We start from the raw sequence: 24,509 nt of genomic DNA, 5'->3' as shown, positions 1-24,509 counted from the left end.
AAAAGTCAGAGGGCTGAGCTCTGTGATACTCCCACAGATTAGTTTTCTCTCTCTATTCATTTGCTGATACCATTCCTTCTACTCAGAATGACTTTACTCACTTTTCCTAACAGAAAAGCACCCATCCTTTAAAATCTAACTCAGAATACATCACATTTGAAATGTTGGCTATTTAGCCAGGGTTTTCCAGAGAAACAGAACCAAATTCTTACCATAAATCTACATATTTGTAAGGCATTGGTTCACATGATTATGAAGGCTGACAAGTCCCAAGATCTACAGGATGAGGCAGAAAACTGGAGACCTAGGAGAGCCAATGATTTAGTTCCAGTTTGAGTCTGAAGGCCTGAGAACCAAGAGAGCTGATGCTGCCGTTCCAGTCTGAAGGCTGGCAGGCTCAAGACAAAGGAAAAATTGATGTTTTTATTCAAATCCAAAGTTAAGGACAAAAATGCCTATATCCTAGTTTGAAGGCCATCAGACAGGAAGAATTTTATCATGCTTGGGGAAGGTCAGACTTTTTGATCTTCTCAGGCCTTGACCTAATTGGACGAGGCCTACCTACATTAAGGAGGGCAATAGGCTTTATACAGCATACTGATTAAATGTTAATCCTGTAGGAAAGAAAAAGTAATAACTTTCCTTCAATCATTCCAAGGGTCATGTCTTACACTCCTATTGCAAAAGACAAATTAACAAGAGAAAAGCATAATGGGTTTTTAAGTCAAAGTTTATGTGATATAGGAGGTTTCAGAAATGAAGACCCAAAACCAGGGGAAAACAGAATTTTTATGCAAAGTCTGATGAAAAAAGTAGAGAAACATGCTTGGAGAAAAAGGGTATGATCTATTGGTAATAAACTGAAGGGGGAACACAGCAAGGCCTGTCTGTTCAGATTCTTCTTGGCCTCCAAGTATAGAGTGGGACTCATCTGGAAGAAGGGTCTTACAGCTTACTTTCAGGCAAGACAAGTCAGAGAATTCCTATATGACCATTTTCCCCACAGAAAGGAGGGGGAGGGTCAGAAATTGACCTTTCTAGGTTTTATGGCTTGCTTTGGGGAGAGAAATTCTAGTTTCTATGTCCTGCATAAAAGGGAGAAGAAAGGATGAGGGAGGGTGGGAGAGACCTTGCTTCTGAGGTCCTCCCCATCTCCTTCAGTGCAAAGTACTCAGCAGGTCAATGCACCATAGTCTGGAGTGTTATTTTGTTCTCAGCCCTGACAATCTCATCCAGAAACGTTCTCACAGATACACCCAGAAGAATATTTGACCAATTCCTGCATACCTCATGCCCAGTCAATCTGATACATAAAATTAACTATCACGTTGGTCTCATAGTAGGCTGAAAAACACCTCACTCCACCAAATACTTGTACATCATAATCCCTGGAACCTGAAAATGTCACCTTATATGACAGAAGGGACTTTGCAGTTGTGATTAAATTAAGGGGAGGGTTATCCTAGTTTATCATGGTGGGCCCATGTGAGCACAAGAGTACTTATGAGCGGGATGTAGGAGGATGAAGACTCAGAGAAGGTGGCAGTGTAAAGACGAAGCAGATTGAAGTGATGCAGTCTGAAGACAGAAGAAGAGTCCACAAGCCAAGGAATGCAGGAGGCCACTAGGCACTGAAGACAACTACATGGATTCTCCCCTCAGAGCCTCGGGAAGAAATAAGTTCTGATGACACCTTGGCTTTAGCCCAATGAAACTGATCTCATAATTCTGGCTACCAGAACTGTAAAAGAATAAATTTGTGTTTTTTTAAGCCACTGAGTTTGTAGTAATTTGTTATAGCAGCCATAGCAGCCATAGGAAAGAAAAGTCTTCCTTTCATCTACCATTTGCATCTTGCCCTCACCTCATGTAGTATTTATTTTAAGACAAATTCATTGAGGTAAAATTCACCCATCATAAAATTGACCATTTTAAGTGTATAATGCGATGAGCTTTGGTAACTTTACCAGATACCATAAACCATTACCAGAAACCACTTTTAGACTATTCTCATCACCCCAGTAAAATCCTCCATGTTTACTGACAATTAATCCCTATTTCCAACCTCAACCCCAGACAATCAATAATCTATTTTCTGCCCCTATGGATTTGCCTTTTCTGAATATTTCACATAAATGGAATCATACAATATGTGGTCCTTTGTGTCTGGCTTCTTCTACTTACCGTAATGTGTTTGAGGTTCATTCATGTCATTGTACATATCAGTACTTGGTTCTTTTTCATTGCTGAATATGTCCATTGTGGGATATTCCACTGAATAGATATACTACGTTTATGTTTTTCCACTTAATAGTTGATGATCATTTGGGTTTCTCACATAGTAGTACTTCAATATCCATTTATTCCTATAGGATTTTATACCACTTCTTTATGGTATGCTACATATTATCTTACAGTTGTAAACAGAGAAAGAAGTACATTTGATTCACCTTTGTATGCCGGGGCCTACACCTATATCTGGAAAATTGTAGGTATTTAATGAGCTTCAGTTGCAATTGTGTGCTGCTTACATGACCCTGCCTGTTAGTGCTGCTACAACCTCAGGAATCGTGGTCCATCTTGCCTCTACACAGGCAGCGTTTCTGTTCCCAGTATTGCCTTTTTCCATCCACCTTCCGTTTCTTTATGCTGGGCTTACTATTGTCAGGTTGTCTAAACCATAGGTTGCTCAAAACTTCCTTGTATATTTTCTTAGGGCAAAGGGCAATGTGCTTTGGAAAGTTAAGGTCTAGATAAGGGTTTTGAAGAAAAATATTTTATTTACATAAAGTTAGGTGTCTTTGTCGTGTCCTTTCTCTAGGCCATGTTATAGATCTAACTAAAGAATATTAACAGTCAAAACATAAAAATAAATGCAAACCTTTCAGTCTCAAGAGCTCTAAGCATTTAAGAAGAGAAAAAAATAAACCTTTGTGAGTTAAAGTTAAATCCTTTAGATGTTTCCAATGTTCAGCTTTGAATTCCAATAATCAGCACAGAATATTGGTGTATGATTCCTATAAGTCTTCAACAAATACTTCTTTTTAAGAATTTAGTTTCTCTTTCACAGCATTTTAGTAATCAGTCATGCTGCTATGAAAAGTGGATAATGACCCACAATACATTCTGAAATAAAAAAGAATGCAAGGGGAAAGAAAGCGAGAAAACCCACAACACGAAGGTATTATCAATTCAGGCTCAATCAGGCTTCTCAGGTGGAATAAGTCTTAATTCAAAGGGCCCTCTCCTCAGAGATGGAGGCAAGTGATACTTTTCTCTGTGGTCTTTCAGAGCTTTTCATTCCACACAATCATAGCATACACCAAGTATGAAAGCCGTGCTTTCGGAAATATGTAACAGGACATTGAAATGAGAAAAGGAAAAGAGGCAGAAAGACATTTTATTGAAAAGCATATTGTAGAGCTTAGCTTAAAATTGGACACTTGCCTTTGATGGGTCTGCTTTTAAAATAGGAAATTGATTTTCAGTTAACCAACTGAAAGAAAAATGCACAGCTACACTCTCGCTCTTAATTCTGCAGGCAGCCCTTCCTTCCTAACCGACTTTCCTTGTAAAGGCATTTGAATACTTTGCAAATAAAAAGTTCATAGGGTTTAGGCATGCTGTGTCCTGAGCAGTTCAGTCTAAATTTATGTTGCTGTGCCTTCTGTTTTCCCCAGGACTGAGGAAAAAAAAAAAAACAAAAAAAAACACTTCCATGAAGGTAGGATGCATTTCAGAGGAAATCGTGTGTGCAGGCCCAGGCAGCTCTTTGAAATGTGACAACATGTAATAAGTGAATTATCTTCTAGTATATAAAATGTGACACGTGAATTAATTACTGATGCTAACTTGATTTACATTAAATTGCCAGTGATTTGTCATTTTAAATTATCTATGAAAAAATTATTTTGGTTTATGACCCATTTCAAATGAGGAGATTTAAGTAGGCAAGATAGTGCTGTGGAGTGGAAATACTCTAGAGATTTTTGCTTGTTTTCCTTATTCTGCTACTATCATCTCTTTGAACACAGGGACAATGCGTTTCTTCTTAATTTCCCCAGTTCCTAGCATAGTGCCTAACAAATACTAGGCTCTCAAAAAATATTCTAAATGAGTGATTGAATGAATAGTAACTGATAGCTAATATTTCATTTCACAAGGATTTTTCTAAATCTTTAAAACTAAAATCAAATCAGTGTTTATATATACACTCTAAATTGCCATCGAACCCCAATAATCATAAAATATGAAAACAAGAGGTCAGCTAAATCAACCTTCTAATTCCTGATGCAGCATTCAAATAAGTGGTTATCCTATCTCTGCTTAAACCCTGCAAGTGATAGGAGATTCGTCACTTCATGAGGAAGCCCACAGCATATTTGTATAGCTTCCTTTCTTAAAAATATCTCACCTTGTATTGTGCTCAAATATAGCTGCCTACCACCTACTACCATTCTTCCCTCTGAGATAATATACGTAACAAGATGTTAGATGCAACTATTTCTGTTGTATTGGAGTTTTAACAAAGACTCCAACAGCTGAAAATAAAATAGTTGGTGCAAGGGACATTTATACCCTAATGTAAGATGACGTAGCATGTTATATTAGGATATAAGTGTGGCATTCAGAACATGCAATGGAGTTGGCTCCAGACTAGTTCTCTCCACTTTGGTCTATCATCTGTGGCCCAGCTATTCAAGCAAATGCTAATGGGGTTCAAGAGGCACTATCCCGAAATATGGCTCATTGGCATTTTAAAAAATAGCAGAAGCAAGAATGTCACTCTGACCTTCCTTATTTTCCCCTGAAGTAGATCATAAGACCTGGAAATGAATTGCTGATCTTCTCCTGAACTAGGTCATCAGACCTTCAGGTGAGAGGTGCTCACTGTATACCCAGAGGAAAGGAACAAATTTACCTTTGAAGACACAGGGACTCAGAGAAGAATCTGAACAAACAGGCCTTGCTAAGTTTCCTCCAATCTAGTACTATTAGATCATACCCCGTTTGTCTAATTATACTCTCTGCAACTATCCACTTCATCAAACTTAGGGTTAATATACACACGTTTGTTTGTTTCATAGGATCTTTATTTCTGAAGGCTGTCATCTCACATAAAACTTATTTTAAATAAATTGTATGCTTTTCTCTTGTTAATCTGTCTTTTGTTATAGGGGCCTTAGCCATGAACATAAGATGGGAAGAAGATATGTCTCCTTCCCTACAGAGAGAATGGGTTGGCAGAGGCTGAAGAGATTGCAGAGTGAGAATTCTTTTACTTCGTTTTCAGAAACCTGTGGTTGCTATTATCTTCTTGCCATTTCAAGTCAAGTAAGTGGAGGCCTTAAAAGAACCGAATAGCTTTATAGGCATTTCCCAGAGTTTGAAAGACAGAGAACCTGGCATTTAACTTTTGTCTGAAAGCTTAAAGGTAGGAAGCTGTGGCTAAGACATCCTTGTCTGGAAATAAAACAGAAAAAAGGGCTTGCTTTGAAAATGGAATGAAAAGTCTGAGTATTACATTGGTTTCCACCAAGCCAGATGTGGCCATCACAGAGAAGAGTCCTGTTGTGTTTCTTGAGAGGGACTCTTCCTAGAAGAATAACTAGAAATTAGAATGACTCTGCAAGAAAGGTAAGTTCCTGGAAACCAAGAGTTGGAGAAACTACAAAAGGCTAGTTGGAGGTGGCAACATCCTCATCACAGGATGGAAAATGGAAACACACCATGCCATGAGGCACCACAGCTGATGGCAACTCTTATTAGTCAAGTGTACCTCTCCTTCTCTTTATCTCGCAGTGGGACCCAAAGCATCACCTACTAAATATAATGGGAGAAGAAGCAGAAAATAGAGGTAAAATTGACCATATCCCCTTCTCCTCCTGCAGATTTCCGAGTTAAAATAAGGCCTGATCTAGGGAAAAGAAGTTTTAATCTGAATGATATTTAGGGACTTCATATTGCCTGAAACAAGATTTTATTACCAGGAAAAACAAAAAACAACAAATTCTTCATGCATTGCCTGACTGTCACTGGGAAAGCTATGAGCTTTGCCCAAGATTACAGACAGATTTAGAAAAAACAAATTGAAAGACTAGATTTAAAATGGTAGCAGTGGAAAGGAATATAGTTGTTTCCTGCTAATATGCCAGTAAACGAATTAACTCACAAATAGGTTTACACATGGAATATAAAATTCCTCTTCTACGTAGCCATTCTTCAAATATTTATTTGCATGTAAGTCGCTTAGTATATCTGCATCTGTATTTCTATTTGTGGGGTAGGTGACTTGATGAGGGATGAGTTTAATTGATGGCATATTAGGACAAGATATGGAAGACTTTAAAGTAGGCAGACAAGATTGCAGCACTTCCTTTTAATAGAATGCTGGGCATTGTCTAGAAAACAACGTATGAATTTTCTGATTCTATAGTGATCTTTGCCTTGGATTATTTCACTTGGTTAATTTGTAACTCTGTAGAGATGAAAGTTAACTAGTAGAAAACTGATGGTAATGCAAATATTTCCCGCCTATGTCTTTGCAAATGATTCCTGTTCATAGAAATGCAAAATATTTTTTACAAGTAGACAATACAAATTTCTATCAATCAAATCCTCAGTTGAGCAGTTTGAAACACCTTACCAATGCCCTCATTAATTCGTGAGTTATCTATATTTGTGTGAGAGGGATGACTTAACTTACTTTTTAACAATTTCTCTTTTAGGAAAAGGCAGAGAGAGCTGGTAAAAGGTATTAATCACTCAGAGCTTTGGATTTTCTGAAAGATAACCAAAGTAATGAAGGCTATCTGGTTGGGATCTGAGTAGAGAAACAATGTTGATTAAGTGATTCACCAAATGAGGTACTCAAGGACAGTTACACTGAGCCAGAGTGTATACTCAGGAAGTAGGGAGTAACCACTACTAGACAGTATGACGGTCAGGAAAGCTGACTGAATTCAGAGGCAAGAATTGGACAGACAGGCCTGAATGAAACCTTGTGTATAGCAGAAGGTTTCAGAGGCATTCAAACCAGAGTGACTCCATCTTGAATAGGGGATGGGTAAAATGAGGCTGAGACCTGTTGGGCTGCATTCCCGGAAGGGTAGGCATCCTTAGTCACAGGATGAGATAGGAGGTCAACACAAGATACAGATCACAAAGAACCTACTGATAAAACAGGATGTGGTAAAGAAGCCAGCCCAAACCTGCCAGATCTAAGGTGGTGATGAAAGTGACCTCTGTTCTCGCTGCTCATGATACACTAATTATAATGCATTAACATGCTAAAAGACACTTCCACCAGCTCCATAACAGTTTACAAATGCCATGGCAATGTCCAGGAGTTACCCTATGTCTAAAAAGGGAGGAACCCTCAATTCTGATAATCGTCTGCATTCTTCCTGAAAAACTAATGAATAATCCAATCTTTATTTATTATATAATCAAGAAATAACCATAACAATAGCCAACCAGTGGCCTTTGGGGCTGCTTTTCCATGGAGCAGACATTTTTTAATTCCTTTACTTTTTTAGTAAACTTGCTTTCACTTTACTCTGTGGATTTGCCTCACATTCTTTCTTGCATGGGATCTAAGAACCCTTTCTTGGGATCTGGATTGAGATCCCTTTCTGGTAACAAAGATGTGTCTTATTTACTTTTGTAGCCTCAATTTTTATCTCTTAGAACTTTATATATGCTGAACACTTGAAACATATATGTCAGACCGTTTCTTTCAAGTCTTCTTTTGTCTGAAACAAGAGAGTAGAACATCTATTCTTCTAACATTTTCCATTTCATATGATAAACCACAATAGCAATAAACACCCACAAGTAAAGTTTTATTTCCTAATCATTTTCCCGAACACTGCAAATTCTTCAAACATTTGTTTCCCAAGTTATTGCAGGCAACATTATGTTCTGCCATTGCATTACATAGATCATCATCTCTCCTTTGGGTCTCATTCCTGTTCACCGTGCCACTGGTACATATTTTAGTATTTGTCATGGCAGCACACTATTTCTCCTGGTACTGATTTCTATATTCATCAGGAGACACTAGGTCATAAGTAGGAATGAACAGCTTCAAAATCCCCATGGCTTAACACAAACATTTTTATATCTAATTTACACTAATTTCTCTATGTGCCTAAGTAAGCCTCTAGAGCAACTGAACTCAATGTGGATTACCAATTTATGCTTCTTCAGTCTTGTAAGTCTGCCATCTTAATGTGAGGCTTTCTCAAAATGATTCCAGTAAGGAATGATAAATCTGGATAATTCTGCACTGCTAATTCAGCAGCATGTCTCAAGAATGATTTTGGTAACTTCGTTTAACAGCCCATCGTCTCAACTACGCACATGCTCCACTTAGCTGAGGTTTGCTAGGACCTATGTGTTCAGAATAGGGTTTTTTTGGAATGTGCTTAGATCTCTGGATAGGGAGCACTACCTATCTCCAGATGGTATTTCAGAAGCTCGAGAGAGGGCCCTACAAAACTTGAGATCAAGATCTGAGATGGGGCCACCATCTAGCCTTCTCTAGTAAAACTGGGAGGAAAACTGGAGCTGGTCAGGGCAGCGCCAAAAGAAGCTGGTAGTTGGAGCCAATAGCTAATGGGTGGAGCCTGACTGACAGGAACAATAAACAAAATCAATCAATCGAATAAATAAATAAATAAATATCTCCCCACCACCACCACTTCAATATTCTAATGCTCTTCTAACCTAAAAGTAAGCCAATTGGCCAGGGTATCTGGTATGCATAGCTGGCAGAACTCTAGTCTTGTTTTCATAGAGTCAAGAAAAGTGAATTTGAATTTGAAAGAAGGTAATAAATAAGTAAACCAGCATAGTCCACCCCTTTGGCTGCTAAGCAAACTTACATATCATCTTACACATATTTTACTCTGCAGTCAACAAAATAACAATGACTTCCTCTACCTAATAAGATGGCTTTCTTTGAGCAAATGGAGATGTTCTCATTTTCTTTGTAAATGAGATAAGAACAAAGACACCATGCAAGGTCAGTTTCTTTTAGCTCAGTCACAAAATTACTTAAATATCCTTTAACCCAAACACTAAATTAAAAGATCACCAATAAACTATTCTCATATAAAATAATAAGCAAAAAGCTGAAAAGGGAAAATTGTTGGTATATTATATATCAATCCACAAGTCATTCTTCACAATTTCTGCAACAACTGTGGTGAGTATATGTGTGTAGTTACCATAATCTTCACATGTGCATTGTTTCTGTAGCTAACAATAATACTGTAGTTTAGTTTTTACTTTATTTTTTAAAGACTATTCATTGCACTTTTTCTTTGTACCTCCAGTTGCCTTGCTTCCTCACTTAGTGGAATGAGCCAAACCACTTCTAGAGTGTAACTGTTCTGTGGATTTGTTTTTATCGAATCACTGTAGTTTTCCCTTAACTTTTAGTATTGGGACATAGAAGTATTGAGAGATACCTGAGAGAATCCCCTGGGTTCTAGACCCTGATTTCACTGATCACATAATGTAGTACCAACTCATTTTCCTCTTGATAAACTGAATCAATCCTCCAGCCAATACTGCAACACTTACTGGTGCTGTGACATAAGAAACCCAAAATTATCAGGTGTTAATCTCATTTTTTAACTCAGAGGAACTATTGTCCTATCATTGGCTGGCAGCATTCCATGCTTAAGAATTAAGGGAGTCTAACCAATTGAGTTTAAACTTTCAAGAAAAGATAATAAAACTTGCAAGTGGATTATCTATAAGAGAGAGAAGCTACCTCTACCCTTGTTTCCTTTACTTATGTATTATGGTTATAAGGAAAATAGCATGATATATTAATTACTTGTTTAAAGCATGCGACTCATCCTTTATGACACTAACATTTCAGAGTCTTTAATTCCTGCTAATGTTATGTCTGAATCTGAGTCTTCAGTAGACCATTTCACTCTTGGGTCAGGTCAGCTGCTTCTGGATAATGAGACACATAGTAATACTAGTAAATTCCTTGGGCATGAGCCCATTGTCCTGCTTCTTTGTGGATCTGAGTTTCTAGGTCAGAAGCAATGTTGTAAGAGATGTCATGGTAGTGAGCAAAATGTTCTGTAAATCTACAAGCTGGCAAAGCACTGTGGGCAAGGAAGATTAATGCGTATTTAGAATACATGTCTATTCTAGTAAGAAAGATAAGTTGTTGCCACCTCCATGATGAAAGAATTCAGCAAGCAGTATGCTTCTAGGTGGCTAGTGTGGGGAACAGTGACATCTGGGAGACTTTAGTATTGGTCTCTGTTGTGGTCAAGACAGGCATTCACTTGAATCAGTAGCCAGATTAGCCTTGGTGAGGACAAGTCAATGTTTCTGACTCCTTTATATCTTTTTCACTGAATGGTATAGTGTACATATTATTCAATATATTGATTCTATGAAAACAAAATCATTAATTTTTTTTTTTTTGAGACGGAGTCTCGCTCTGTCACCCAGGCTGGAGTGCAGTGGGTGTCATCTCTGCTCACTGCAACCTCCGCCTCCCGGGTTCAAGCAATTCTCCTGCCTCAGCCTCCCAAGTAGCTGGGACTACAGGCACCCGCCACCATGCCAGGCTAATTTTTTTGTCTTTTAGTAGAGACGGAGTTTCACCCTGTTGTTGCCCAGGCTGGTCGTGAACTCCTGAGCTCAGGCAATCTGCCCACCTGTCTCCCAAAGTGCTGGGATTACAGGCATGAGCCACTGTGCCTGGCCGAAAATATTTTTAATGAACATTTAATTTGTTTTCTGCTCAATTTTTAAAATAGCATCCTTTCTGTATTAGCAAAAGGTAACATCTGTTTGAGTGAGTTGTGAGCATGAGTCTCAATCAAATGAGCTTTTTTCTGAGTTAAATACAAAGCAATTAATCTCTTTTATGGTTTGGGTTTCTAGAAAAATAATAGTGCTGTTAGTCTTAATTATTGGATGTTATGTGCCTTTACTGCTTGCAATTTTATTGACTTGTATTGAATTGGGCTTGCAGTTTTTATTCTGTGTTACCCCCTTTCATTAGAAACACTATGACTAAGGTTTAACTAAAGTAGCTTCAGGCTGCACCAGGCGAAGTTGAATTGACTTTGCACAGCTTGACTTCTTCAAGTCTTTGGATAATTAGCTATGAACAGCTAGTTCCTGGGGCTTGTGGTCCATCAGGCTATTTTTAAAGGTGCTTATGTGTCAAAGGAAAACACCATGGGGTATAGCCCATGCATTGCCTTCTACCATTTTGCGTTTCCCCAGATTTTTAAAATAAACTCCAAATCCGTCTTCTGTAGAAATGCTTCCTGAAGAAACTTCTGCTCCCCATGGCATTTTGTGTACCTTACATGTAACTAATCTTTTAATATATAGTTACAGGTTATGTTTTCTTTTATTGTTGCTGTTTTTATATTTATTTTGCTCTTCCTATCACTCCCTTTTATTCTAGATTCTTCAGTTAGCCATTTGTTTCTCTATTGTGAGCTCTCAAGTTGAGAGTTTTGGTTAAATAAAAATGGTATTGGAGCAAAGACCACTGACTTCAAAATTACTTACATTTACAATGGAGATCCTCATTTACATCATATCAAATGAATAAATATTTGCAAAAAGAATTAAACCTTTAATAACAGACTATCATATATTAGCACTTTTGTATATTGGAGGGTATAATTATTGAAGAGGAACCCTCCAGAAATGTATCACAGCAGATTTATAGCTATCTATTCATGTAATTAACAGGCTCGGTGTTGTCACTCATATTTGATCTTTGTCTTTTTCTCCTTATTCTCTGTCCTCCTCAATGCCTTGCCCAAATTGTTTTACATGGTAGGCATTCATCTAACATTTGTCGAATATACAGTAACTTATTACATTTTTCAAAAGTTCTACTGAATTAAAAAAAATGGTTATATTGACAGACTTCTCATTCTTCTCAACTGATTTTCTAATCTGTTGAGCAAACAAATAAGCAAAACCTCCTTTGACAGCATTACTTCCCACATCAGAATTGTGTAAAGGAATGAAACATTATCATGACTATTCCAAGAAAAGAGTATATCAAGAAAGAAAGAATGCATACTATCTGGTGTTGATTTGGTAACAAGAAAATTTTAATCAAAGTGCCCAGGTTTTGAACTAATATCTTTGGGGTATTTGCCAACATCATGTTAATATGCTTTTGGTAAGATGATTTGATTCCAGGAGACTTGCCTGCCTCGCATGTGTAGGATATAAATATCTGATCAGGATGGGCTAGTAAATGTAGCAAACAGAAGACTTAGAAGAACAAGTATTGCAGATTTCCATCTTACAGCATATGATCACCATGGCACCTACCATTGCAACCTCATCCCCTCTCCAACTGCCTGTAGTTATTTGATGTGGAATTGGAAATTAGACAAAAGGTTTTCTGATAACAGAACATATAAATTAAATATACTATGAATTTTCTTATTAAGTGAGCATTTTATCATACACTGTTGTATTTTCTTTTGCTATTCTATTTCCCCAATAAACTATATGCTGATTAAATACACTGAAGTTGATTTATATGTCTTTTGGTTGTCTCCTGTATTAGTTCATTTTCACACTGCTATAAAGAACTACCCAAGACTAGGTAATTTATGTAGGAAAGAGGTTTAATTGAATCACAGTTCTGCATGGCTGGTGAGGCCTCAGGAAACTTACAATCATGGTGGAAAGTGAAGGGGAAGCAGGTAACTTCTTCAAAAGTGGCAGTAGAGAGAAAGAGAGCAGGGAAAACTGCCACTTTTAAACCACCAGATCTCCTAAGAATCCCTCGCAGTCATGAGAACAGCCTGGCGGAAAGTGCCCCCATGGTCCAATCATCTTCCACCAAGTCCTTCCCTTGACATGCGGGGATTACAATTTGAGATGAGATTTGGGTGGGAACACAGAGTCAAACCATATCATTCCATCCCTTGCCCCTCCCAAATCTCATGTCCTTTTCACATTTCAAAACCAATCATGCCAGCCAGGTGCAGTGGCTCACACCTGTAATCCCAGCACTTTGGGAGGTGGAGGCAGGCAGATCATGAAGTCAAGAGATCGAGACAATCCTGGCCAACATGTTGAAACCCATCTGTACTAAAAATATGAAAATTAGCTGGGTGTGGTGGTGTGCCTGTAGGCCTAGCTACTCGGGAGGCTGAGGCAGGAGAATCACTTGAACCCAGGAGGTGGAGGTTGCAGTGAGCCGAGATCACGCCACTGCACTCCAGCATGGTGACAGAGTGATACTCCGTCTCAGAAAAAGAAAAAAAAAAAGGCCTTCCCAACAGTCCTCAAAGTCTTAACTAATTCCAGCATTAACTAAAAAGTTCAAATCCAAAGTTGCATCAGAGACAAGGCAAGTCCCTTTCACTGATGAGCCCATAAAATGAAAACAAATAAGTTACTTCCAAGATGCAATGCGGGTACAGGAATTGGGTAAACGGTCCCACTCCAAATGGAAGAAATTGGCCAAAACAAGGGGCCACAGGCACCATGCAAGCCCAAAATCTGACATGGCAGTCATTAAATCGTAAAGCTCCTTTGACTCCATGTCTCACATACAGTGCATGCTGATATAAGGGGTGGGCTCCCATGGACTTGGGCAGCTCTGCCCCTGTGGCTCTACAGGGTACAGCCCCTATGGCTCATTTCATGGGCTGGTGTTGAGTGCTTGTGGCTTTTCCAGGTATGTGGTGCAAGCTGTCAGTGGATCTACCTTTCTGGGATTTGGAAGTCAGTGGCTCTCTTCTCACAGCTTCAATAGGCAGTGCCCCAGTGGGGACTGTGTGTGGGGTCTCCAACCCCACATTTCCCCTTTGCATGGCCCTAGCAGAGGTTCTCAATGAGAGCTCCACCCATGCAGCAGACATCTGCCTGGACATTGAGGAGTTTCCATACAACCTGTGAAACTTAGATGGAGGCGCCTAAAGCTCAACTCTTGTCTTCTGCGCACCTACAGGCCCAACAACATGTGAATGCCACCAGTGTTTGGGGCTTGCATCCTCTGAAGCAATGGCCTGAGCTATACCTTGGCCCCTTTTAACCACGCTGGAGCTGGAGTGGCTGGGATGCAGGGCACTAAATTCTGAGGCTACACAGAGCAGCAGGGCCCTGGACCCTGGCCCATGAAACCATTTTTACCTCCTAGGCCTGCAGGCCTGTGATGGGAGGGGCTGCCATGAAGATCCCAGAAATGCCCTGGAGACATTTTCCCCATTGTCTTGGTGATTAACATTTGGCTCCTTCTTATGCAAATTTCTGCAGCAGAAAAAATGGATTTTTCTTTTCTACCTCATGGTCAGGCTGCAAATTTTCCAAATTTTATGTTGTGCTTCCCTTTTAAATAAAAGTTTCATTTTCAGGTGATCTCTTTGTGAATGCATATGACTGAATGCTTTCAGAGTCAACCACATCACCTCTTGAACACTTTGCTGCTTAGAAATTTCTTCCACCAGATACCTTAAATCATCTCTCTCAAGTTCAATGTTCACAGATCTCTGGCACAGGGGCAAAATGCAGCCAGTCTGTTTGCTAAAGCATATTTAGAGTGACATTTGCTTCAGTTCTCAATAAGTTTCTCATCTCCATCTGAGACCATCTCAGCCTGGACTTCATTGTCCATATCACTATCAGCATTTTGGTCAAAACCATTCAACAAGTCTCTAGGAAGCTCAAAACTTGCCCTCATCTTCCTGCCTTTTTCTGAGCCCTCCAAACTCTTCCAATATCTGCCTGTTACCCAGTTCCAAAGTTGCTTCCACATTTTCAGATCATCTTTATGAGACTACCCCATTCTGCCAGTACCAATTTTCTGTATTAGTCCATTTTCCCACTGCTAAAAAGAACTCCTTGAGATTGGGTAATTTATGAAATAAAGAGATTTAATTGACTCACAGTTCCACATGGCTGGGGAGGCCTCAGGAAATTTACAACCATGGTAGAAAGTGAAGCAGAAGCAAGCACCTTCTTCACAAGGCCGCAGGAGAGAGACATCAGGAAAAACTGCCACTTTTAAACCATTAGATCTTGTGAGAACTCCCTCATTATCACAAGAACAGCATGGGGGAATCTGCTCCCATGATCCAATCACTCCCCACTAGGTCCCTCCCTTGACATGGGGGGATTACAATTTGAGATGAGATTTGGGTAGGGACACAGAGCCAAACCATATCACTTCCTTTCTCCTACCTCCAATTTCTGAGTTATTATAAGCTTGGTTAACTTGTTGAGGAGGGAAAAAAATAGTTTATTTTCTCTGGCCTCAGGGTTCCTTGAGGAAAGATGTTGTTTTATTTATTTTTGTATCTCCAGAGCCTATCTTAGGTCTAGTGCATATTAGCAGCTCAAAGCACAATCTTAGAATGAAAAGAAAAATACACAATTTTAACAATGGATGTACATATGGAGTAACAAATATGTCTAGATTAGTACTATTAAGGATTATTTAAGACAGTCATGAAAATAAATGCACGGTAGTGACAATTAGGGGGGTTAGCCTTGTAGGACTGTATAAACTTGAATTTGGAATCCCTTCTGCTATCTGCTTTGAATAAAGACAGTTGATGGGCTGTGTTTATGTAACTATGTAGTTATAATCTCAGCCTAAAGTAGGAAGAACTTAGGTATTTGTCTTAAACAAAGGAAAAACAGACTGTATATAAGATGACTAGAGACAGACATAGCCATAGATACATTGAAACTGTGGGACAGGCTAAGAGCTCTCCTTTCTATGCATAAAGTCTTGGACTTGTACAGCTCTATATAAGTTATAGGAAAAAGACTTGAGGCTTTATAATAACATTGGCTGCCATAATATTGAGCTGGTGGCTTTAGTGCTATCATTTGGACTTTTGGTCCTAAATCATAAAGATTCCTTCAGCATATGAGTGATGGTATCACAGATGAATGGCTACCAATGAATGTCTTTGTCACACTTATGGTAGTGATGTGGGTCTCTGATACTTTGCATCACGTTTTAAGACAATATGCTCACCTTTTCAAATGCCTAAGAAATCCGATATCTTGTTACCTTTGGCCAGGTGACCATGTTATGAAGACTAATATAAACAGTGGTTTTGGCTGCTTACTCGTACTGAGTGGCACGCTCAGAGTCACCCTAGGATTTGGAAGATCTACAACTACCATTCTCACTTCTGTTATGCCTACATACAGGCATTGAATTCTTTATGTAGAAGATATTATACCAGTGCGCAGTACTATAAAACACCTATGGCAACAATTTCAGGATGTACCACCTATGTTCAGGTTTTCCTCATTTGTTTTCCTTTTATTTATATAGAGTTGTTGTAATTCCCAACAAGCAGCACTGGCCTCCCACATTATTTATTGTTTCAATATAGGGGACAATTACATATAATTAGCTGGATGACACTATTCATTTGCTGGTGGAATTTGCTATGAATGCATTTGCTCCTTCTGGGAGTTGCTTTCTGTTTCCTGCACCACTGCTCTTCTGCTGTTTAGAGAGACTTACCTTTTTTTCCCCCTTATTTATTGCTTCATTGGTCCAAGGCAGGAAGAAAGCATATGAAAATCACTATGCAGCAGCCTGTGAATAACTATCACAGGAGGCAGGGAAATCGCTGCATACCAAGTAGAAAACACATAAAGAGGCACAGGGTCAGCTTGCAACAACCGCACGTTCATTTGTGAGTGAAGAAATCCAGGAAAATTTGTCAGTGCCTTGTAATATTTTACAGAAATCATCACTTGATGGCATGGAAGATATAAAAGTCAAATAGAGTCTTATTTCTCCATCATGATGTGTTCCACATAATTTGACTCATCAGCTGGCTGAAGGTTACTATCTTGTTATAAAACTTTAAATAATTAGCATTTTCTAAAACATATTTTCTAAATTCTATTGGTCTTTCTCCTGCTTTCTTAAACAGAATTTACAGAATTGGAACCCACCATGAAATTCTCCAGAACAAGAACTTAAGCTAGACTATGCTCAGAGGAAAGACTCTTTCTTCTACTGAATCTTAAGGAGTTAAGTATCCAGTATTCCTGAAGTCCTGTTGGTGTGGCTGGCCCTGTGTACATGCAAAGCTCTTTAACAAGTTGGGTAGAACATGCCTTAGGGATCCGTTGTTTGCAGTGGTCTTCTTTAGGCCATAGCAGCCTGTCTTGCCATTCTGCATATGCAAGTCTGCATACTCTTTTTTGTTGAGGTCTCCCACAGGGGCTTATCTCGATCTCCTATTTGGCCTCCTTCCATCCCAGATTTTTACCTTCTTGGTTTCCCTTATTCATAGCTCCTTTAAACTGTGATCATATTTACCCCTTGTCTCCTGGGCTAACTTCCTGACTTTGACACAGTAATCTTACCTTAACCTCTCTATGGATTGTATCTCTCATATATTTTAGAGGAGATTATCCCAAATGCTTATAATTAGTTATAAGAATTTACTATTTGTTCATTTTTCTTATTGGCAACAAGAAAATTATAAGAAGTTTCACACGCGTCCGTGTGAAGAGACCACCAAACAGGCTTTGTGTGAGCAATAAAGCTTTTTAGTCACCTGGGTGCAGGCGGGCTGAGTCCGAAAAAAGTGAGCAAAGAGAGATAGGGGTGTGGCTATTTTATAGGATTTGGGTGGGTAGTGGAAAATTACAATCAAAGGGGGTTTTTCTCTTGCGGGCAGGGGTGGGGGTGTCACAAAGTGCTCAGTAGGGGAGCTTCTGAGCCAGGAGAAGGAATTTCACAAGGTTAATCACTGAGTTAAAGTGGGGCAGAAACAAATCACAATGGTGGAATGTCATCAGTTAAGGCAGGAACCAGTCATTTTCACTTCTTTTGTGATTCTTCACTTGCTTCAGGCCATCTGGACATATACATGTAGGTCACAGGGGATACGATGGCTTAGCTTGGGCTCAGAGGCCTGACAAGAAGATCGGAAGGTCTTTCTTCTTAATTCAATAGAGTATATACTACAATCTCCTTTCTTCCTTTAGGGCATTGAATGTTATTGAACCGTTCCTAAGGATTGTAGAATATGATGTATGGGGGAGTTAGAGTTACAGAAATTATATAACTGAACACTCCCATTTTACTCATAGAAAAATGGAACCCAGAGAACCAAAGCAATGGGCCCAAAGACACAGGAAACTACTGGAACTGGAACCCATGCTTCCTAATTTTGGCTATTGCTTTTTCCAAATTCTGGTTTTTTAAGGCTTGTCTCCTAATTTCTGGTACAGAGTGTATTTCTGGTTCCTGCTATTATATTCCTCCTCTCTCTTTTGTGACTTTTCTTCTGAGGCTTACTATCCTCAGCCATGGTTACCCTCCAAGAATTAAAATAGAGAGTCATTATATACTTCGACAGTCATTATATACTCACATCTCTGAGACTCACCCACAAGCCAAATCTCTATTATACAGGTTTTTGTGTTAAAAAGTTCTAAATATGGTTTTCCATCTTTACTGGCTTTGTTAGTCGCCTTTCTTTAGCTAAGCATTAGAACTTTCTTACTTAAATGCCTCATAATTTATACATGAAGTGTTATAAGATTACTCATTTTACAACCAAAACTGAATTTCCCAATATTTTTCATTGCAATCTATGTATTCCAAATTCCTACACAGAGTACAGGTTTAATAAGTAACTAAAAATAATGATGGAGATACTGTTTGTATCTGAACTTCTTTCATTGCAGCTATCTAGGTGATTCTATAGGAAAGAAAAACAATAATAAATTAATTGGTGTATGTGACTCTTCTAGTGCATAGAGCTTATACCTGTTATGTTAGATTAAATGTTGTTGGTAAATTATACTATCCACAGTGTAGAAAAAGAACAGACTCAATTTCACCAAGCATTTCACTGGTGTTAGTTCTGTTTCTATAAGGCCAATTGGCTAGACATAATTTCTAAAGATATCAAAAACATCTTCTGCTAATTAGTCTCCCCATATTTCCCTATATGGACAAGAAACTAAAAACTATTCAATATATATTTGATGACCCTCTTAGAGTACAGAGTAAAAGAGATTAGTTCAAATCCTAGCTTTGCCTAGTTCTGTAACCTCAAAAATGTATTTAATGTTTTTATGACTTCCCTTATTTATAAAATGTGAACAATAATAGTACCTAATTTATTGTGGGAATTAATTGAGGGGGCACACCTAAAGCCTACAGCATAGTTCTTATTTGCAAGATGAGAAATAGAAGCTTTTTATTTGCTTTAATATTGTGAAAATTGTAAGATTCAAAATAGAGTCACTTGGGTTAATTCCTGACAAATGGAGCCAGGGAAGGCCATGAAAGGAAGTGCTCTCATTCAGGATTTGCCTGATAACAGGAACTATCACAAGAAATTTTTGCAAACCAGAAGTTACTACATGAGTCACACAAGGACAACTAGTGGCACAAGGACAGCTAGCCGGTTATACAAGAAAACTTGCCTGTTTCAAAAACTCTCGCAAACCCAATTCAAAGCTGGAAAGGCTTAACAATAACTTTAAGATTACAAGTCTTATCTAGCAACTACTGACACTCACCAATCAGAGCTCACCAGCTCTTATAAGATGCTGCCAGTGCCAGTAAGTTTTCTCTGAAAACGACTTGTATAGCTAGTCTTTCCTGACTAAATTCTAACCTGTTTCTTTGTTCTATAGACATACCAGAGATCACCCTGGTCTGTATGTATGTCCTGGATTGCAATCTTACTTCTTGTATATTATTTGCAAACAAAACCTTTTTGCTTAGAGATTCATCTCTTTATGTGGACAATATTATATTTCTCTAAGTAACATATAGCAGATCATACTTAACAAATAATAAGGCATTGATTCAATCTGATATCATAAAATACAAAAAGAATGTTCAAAGCACCATGAGAAGGAAAATACAAAAAATGGCATACATCTTGTCTTCAAAGAACTTAAAAGCAAAAGTATTTAAAAATATTTTCTTAATGCTTTCCTTTTTAATACACTCTAGAAACACTTGGTATTTATTGTTTTAGAGTCAGCCTGTCACTGGGACAACATTATTTTTCATATCAACTTATTCCCTCTCCCATTTCTCTCCCAATTCATGGCCACTTGGCACAATCACGAAATCATTTCTCATAGGCAGTGTTTAATTTAATTTTATTTTATGAGCACAGTCTGTACCCCTTTCCCTTAGCCAGAAGTCTTACCCTTATGTCCGTCATGGGGAGGTAGAAAGGGACATGGATGGCACAGGATATAACTTCACTTCTAATAACACAACTTGAATTTTCAGTACTCTTCATGGGTAAGCCCACACAGCTCTTTAGCTCTGGTTGTTAAGAACAGCCCTTTACCTGAAGCCAGAGCACAGGAAAATATTCAATAATGCATTTCCTATACCCCTGAATACCAGTCTGAAAACAGAAAGAAGTTAAACACCTTGTTCAATCATTTATTAAAATGAAAGTAGCCCCCTGGGGCTGCAGGAACATGGGGAGCCATTGCCAAGTTCAATTTATTTTTAGCTGTTGTCAACTGCACATGAAAAAGACCCTAGTGTGCAGTCCTGTCCTGTTGACATTTCCACTAGGTAATTTACCTTGTGCTCCACTCTCTCTGGAAAACCCTCCAGTTATTTTGTGAGATAAACAATAGGTGCCTTTGCTTCAGTGAACTTTTGCTTGAGTTTAATGACCTGTGCTGACTGGATGCAGTTTCCTCACTTCTGTGAAAAACAAAATGCTATTACTAACACCCCTTTGCTTAGAAATTGCTTCTTAATGTTCAGTTTATTTTAGCTTTGGGGTAAGTCTATGCATTTGCTTCTCAAATTTTTTTCCCTTTCAATGGATCACAGACACCTACATTTGGAAGTCTTAGTAGAAGCCAGCATGGCCTAGTGGATGAGCTCAAAGGCTACACAGTAGGGCAGTCTACATTTTATTTTATTTTATTTTTTTTTTTTGAGACAGAGTCTCGCTCTGTCCCCCAGGCTGGAGTGCAGTGGCTGCAAGTTCCGCTTCCCGGGTTCACGCCATTCTCCTGCTCAGCGTCCTGAGTAGCTGGGACTATAGGCGCCCACCACCACGCCGGGCTAATTTTTTGTATTTTTAGTAGAGATGGGGTTTCACCGTGTTAGCCAGGATTGTCTTGATCTCATGACCTCGTGATCTGCCCATCTCGGCCTCCCAAAGTGCTGGGATTACAGGCATGAGCCACCACACCTGGCCCAGGGCAGTCTACATTTCAATCCTAGCTCCACCATCTGCTAGATATATGATCATGAACTAGTGACTTTCCTGACTTAAGACCCAGTTTCTCTACCTAAAAATAAGGCAAATAATTATATTTATTTTATATATAAAATAAGAGAAATTCAATATGATAATCTGGAGTTGCTGTAGTACCAAAGCATACTAAATACTCACTAAATATTTGCTATTGTCAAAATTACTAATAATAAATATTAGTGATTTTCATTATTAATATGAATAGTACAGTGCTCTGGGTAAGAGATTCTGCCAGAATAAAAGCTAGCAACCACATTTTTTTTTTTTTTTTTTGAGACAGATTCTCACTCTGTCACCCAGGCTGGAGTTCAGTGGCGCAATCTCAGCTCACTGCAAAGCTCCACCTCCCAGATTCATGCCATTCTCCTGCCTCAGACTCCTGAGTAGCTGGTACTACAGGCACCTGCCACCACGCCCAGCTAATTTTTTTGTATTTTTTAGTAGAGACTGGGTTTCACCGTGTTAGCCAGGATGGTCTCGATTTCCTGACCTTGTGATCCACCCTTCCCGGCCTCCCAAAGTGCTGGGATTACAGGCGTGAGCCACCACGCCCAGCCCACATTTCTTTCTAAAAAGCTTTTTCTTCCTCAAAATTGAAGGGGAAAAGAGCTGGAGTTTTGGCTTGCATGCATGTGTATATATGTAGTATGCACTTATTTTATCACTTGAGTATAACATACATCTAGAAAAATCAAATCATGAGTATACAGCTCAACAGATTATCACAAAGTAAACATATCTGTATAACCACCATCCAAGTTTGCACCAACCTAATAGAAAGTTATCAGTACCTAAGAGGCCCTTCATGCCCCTACATAATCACTAGTCCCTCTATCGCCCCTACATAATCACTAGTCCCTCTATCTCCCCTATAGGTCATTAATATCTTAATTTGTAGCACCCTATATTATATTTGCCTGGATTCAAGCTATATATATATAAACTGGGTTCACATATAATATACATTATATTGTTTTGGCAATTTTTACTCACATTATAATTGTGATTTTTTTTTTTTTTAAGATGGAGTTTTCACTCTGGTTGCCCAGGCTGGAGTGCAGTGGTGCGATCTTGGCTAACTGCAACCTCCAGCTCCCAGGTTCAAGCGATTCTCCTGCCTCAGCCTCCTGAGTAGCTGGGATTACAGGTCCACACCACCACGCCTGGCCAATTTTTGTATTTTTAGTAGAGTTGGGGTTTCATCATGTTGGCCAGGCTGGTCTCAAACTCCTGACCTCAAGTGATTTGCCCACCTCAGCCTCCCAAAGTGCTGGGATAACAAGCGTGAGCCACTGCGCCCAGCCTAATTATGAGAGTATCTTAAATTTATTGCCATCTAGTCTACCTTTATATCATTTTTTCATTCTAATGCTGATGGACATTTGAGTTCTTACCATGTTTTAGCTATTTTACATAATGCCCAATGAACACTCTGGCACCTGCTTTTTGGTAAACATGTGGTCATACCTCATTTGAGAATATGACTAAATAAAATCGGAGGTATGTTCAACCTCAGTAGACACTTCCAAACTTTTCCAAAGGGGAAGTGCCGATTTCCTGTTTCATTAGCCATATGTGGAAGTTTCCACATGCTTGTCTACATTTAGTGTTGCTAGTCGTTTTTATTTTCACCATTCCAGTGAATGTGTAGGGATATTGTATTGGTGATTTTAAACTTCATTTTCCTGATAACTAAGTTAAACATCTTTTGGTATTAACTGGATGAGTATCTTGTTTTTTTGAATCTTATGTTTTAGTGTCTTGCCCTTTCTTTAAATTGCATTATTCATTTTTACACGTTTGTTTCTTATATATCCTTGATATAAGCCCTATTTTGGTTTCAGTGTTGCAAACTATCTTTTTCTACTCTGAGGCTTGCCTATTCACAGTCTTAATGGTACCTTTTGTTGTATGGAAGTTCTTAATTTCAACATAACCTAATTTATCAATTATTTTCATCAATGTTAGCTTTTTGGAACCTGTTTAAAAAATTTTCCCCTACCTAAGCAATAAAGATAGTCTTCTGTTATCACCTAGAGGTTTTATTGTTTTATTTTTACCATTAGATCTGTGATTCACTGAAATTGATTTTTGTGTCCTTTGCAATGGGGTTGTGAAATGTAATTTTTTTTCTCATATGGATATTCAACTAGCCAGCACTATACACCATTCATTGCAAAAAGTTCTTTCCCATTGCTCTGTAGTGCTAATTTCTGCATATATCACTTGTCTGCATACGGAGGGACTGTTTTTTATACATGTCTATCCTTATATCAGTACCACATTGTTTTAATTAGTAATCTTTACAAGTTTTGCTATCCAATAGAATGAGTCCTAACACTTTATTCTTCTGAAAGATTGTCTTGACTATTTTTACCCCTCTGCATTTCCATATAAAGACATTTATATATTATGGAAACTTTCAAGCATATGCAAAAGTAGAAACTCAGGGTAATGATGCCTCATGTACACATCAACTTCTTTCAGCATTTATGAACTTCGTACATAAATCCACTTCATCTGGCTACAGTGGCTTTGTTTACAAATCTAATATAGGTATGTCAATTAGGTAATAGTATTGTACTAATGATAATTTCCCAAGTGTGATCATTGTTCCATGTTTTCATGAAAAATAAACAACGACTTATTTTGAGATAAGGGGATTATTTCTGCAATGTACTACAAACTTTTGTACCAGTTTCAGAAAAAATATAAAGAGGAAGAGAGGAAAAGCAAGAGAGAATGAACAAATACTTAAACTAATGTGCTATAAGTTTGCACTTGGAGAATCCAGGTGAGTAGTATATAGGAAAGGGAAAAGTTGAAAACTTTTCTTCTAAGATCCAGGAAAAGACAAGGATGCCTATTTTCACCACGTCAATTCAACATAGTATTGGAAGGCTTAGCCTGAGCAATTAGGCAAGAGAAAGAAATAAAAAGCATGCAAATTAGAAAGGAAAATGTCAAGCTGTCTCTGTTTGCAGACATATGATCTTACATATAAAAAACCCTACAAACTCCACCAAAAAACTGTTAACATTAATAAACAAGTTCAGGAAAGTTGCAAGATACAAACTCAAGATACAAACATCAGTAGTGTTTCTATAAACAAATAGTGAAGTATCTGAAAAAGTAATTTAGAAAATAATTCCATTGATAATAGCTACAAAAAATACATAAGATACCTAGGACAAATTGGACCAAGAGGTGAAAAATCTCTACAATAAA

General features: G+C 38.4%; 1 long non-coding RNA gene across 1 annotated transcript in view; it reads right to left on the bottom strand.

The window, feature by feature from the left end:
• Positions 1-20,215, bottom strand: part of LOC134759977 (uncharacterized) — a 57,319-nt gene extending 37,104 nt beyond the window's left edge. Inside the window, exon 1 of the long non-coding RNA XR_010136881.1 lies at positions 20,199-20,215. This is a non-coding gene — a long non-coding RNA (uncharacterized LOC134759977). The remainder of the gene's footprint in view (positions 1-20,198) is intronic.
• Positions 20,216-24,509: the final 4,294 nt, after the last annotated feature.

Source organism: Pongo abelii, chromosome 15, assembly GCF_028885655.2.
Source record: "Pongo abelii isolate AG06213 chromosome 15, NHGRI_mPonAbe1-v2.0_pri, whole genome shotgun sequence".
NCBI classification, from domain to species: Eukaryota; Metazoa; Chordata; class Mammalia; order Primates; family Hominidae; genus Pongo; species Pongo abelii.
Note: the sequence above shows the minus strand (reverse complement) of the source record. Positions and strands in the feature narration are given on the sequence as shown.